The 1,873-nt window shown below is 37.5% G+C and overlaps 1 protein-coding gene across 2 annotated transcripts in view; it reads left to right on the forward strand.

Moving 5' to 3' along the window:
* Nucleotides 1-1,873, forward strand: part of LOC118746120 (28S ribosomal protein S35, mitochondrial) — a 25,774-nt gene that overhangs the window by 8,113 nt on the left and 15,788 nt on the right. The window lies entirely within an intron of this gene.

Here is a 1,873-nt window from a genome sequence, read left to right on the forward strand (position 1 = left end):
TCAAGGTATTCTTTAATAACGATTAGGAAGCTCACAATGTGTTGCATACTGTCGTATTGTTGAGGGCTGTATTTTCACACCATAGCACTATAGGCTAGCAGCTAATCTAAACGGGGCGAAAAATGTCCAAAATAAAGTTTTGAAATTGATTGAATGGACTAGACCAGGGATGGGCAAAGTGGCTCCCAGGAGCCTTTTGCACTTAGGAGCCGGCCTGGCACATTTAGGTGCTTGATGAGGGGTAACATCAAGAGTCAGCATGAAGGGGGAAGAAGAGCGCATTAAAATGTCTTGTACTCCAACCTATTACTAATATATATGACGCTTTTAATGTATTTTTTACACCCCCTTTATCCTGAGAACTGATTTACATCTTGAGTAGTACTTGCTAACTCTTTGACTACTTTAAGAGCCAAAAATCTGCCCATCCCTGGACTAGACTATCTAATAAGGCACACAAAAAAAGTTCTGTGTGCTTTTAACCAGACCCATCTACCGGTATGTATTTCGATCCACTGAATCCGAATCTGAGGTCCGTTTGCCTCGAAATCCATGTCGCTAGGTGGGTCTAGTACGTAGTATTGCAGGTCGCATGTCCTTAGAAATCATCCGTCGTATTGTATCCGCCATTTTGAATTTTCCAAATATGCGAGCCCAAAAACCCTCTTTACGAAGTCTCTCTAAAATCGATCAATGGCTTCATATTTTCTCCACTTTTGATGAGCTGCTGGCTTGTAGGGCATAGTTGTGAAACTTCAACAATATACAACTAGACGACAGTATACAACACCTAGTGTTCCCTCTCCAAGACATCGAAAACATGAAAAATGTAGAGATGTTGGGTGTCATATTCGCATTTCTTATTTAAGTTGCAGGAAAAGAGTCCTTGATGAAAAATGCATGCAGGTATCTAATAGTGATTTCGTTTCTTTGAAAAAATGTTGCCCTTTCAGGGTGCCAAATGGGTTTTATGTTAAATTCAACCCTGTAAAAGGGCATGTTTTTGTCTTCTAGTCCTTGTCTAGCCCATACATTTCATAATATTGCCGTTTTGAGCAACCGTCTGGTTTTCAGTGCGCTCATCCCCCCTGGAAAAGCTTAAAAGGGCAGAGAAGAATGTGCATTTTTTGTCTTACTCCTGTAACATTTTATAAAACGAACACAACATTTCCTCACCGTTTGCCTTTATTTTAGAATCGAACACGACAAAAGGAAGTAGCAGTCAAAATGCGACACTTTTTGGTAAAAACGAAAACACCAAAAATAAAATGGCTGTATTTGCAATGATCGTGTTTGGAATTCTAAAAACGAATGGCCGAATTTGTTTTTTGTATGCAGTTTTTTTTTAAATCCTTTGTTTAATATTCTAAGCTACAAACTCGGCAACCAGGTTTTTTCGTAAAAAGGACCGTTACAAGATTTTGGAACTTCTTTATTCGCTGGACTATAGGAATATAAATAAAAATAAAAACAAACTGCCCTCCATATAATGGCATAAAAATTAGCGTTGTTACTACTCCAACATATCGCACGCTTAGCAATGTACAGAACTATTTTTAAATTTCAATTTTGTGTGAAAACGCATTCAAAGTTTGATCAATTCATACAGTTGGTATACCAAAATACAGATCGAAATATACATATCTTCGCTTAGCATATTCTACTTATCAGGCTTATTAATCTCCAAAAACGTAAATTTTGAGTTACATCTCTATATTATTGAACGTGCGATATAATAATAAAATAGTAAATTTCCTAAGCCTGTGTTTATACACGAAAACTTTTGTCGGCGCGATTTTTCATATTGCCTTCTGGTGTTGCTCGTTTCATTTACACGCGGCGACTTTTCTGTATGCAATTGTAGTTGTCAGCT

The sequence above is a fragment of the Rhagoletis pomonella genome, unplaced genomic scaffold (assembly GCF_013731165.1).
Source record: "Rhagoletis pomonella isolate Grant_MI unplaced genomic scaffold, Rhpom_1.0 Rhpom_scaffold_00010, whole genome shotgun sequence".
NCBI classification, from domain to species: domain Eukaryota; kingdom Metazoa; phylum Arthropoda; class Insecta; order Diptera; family Tephritidae; genus Rhagoletis; species Rhagoletis pomonella.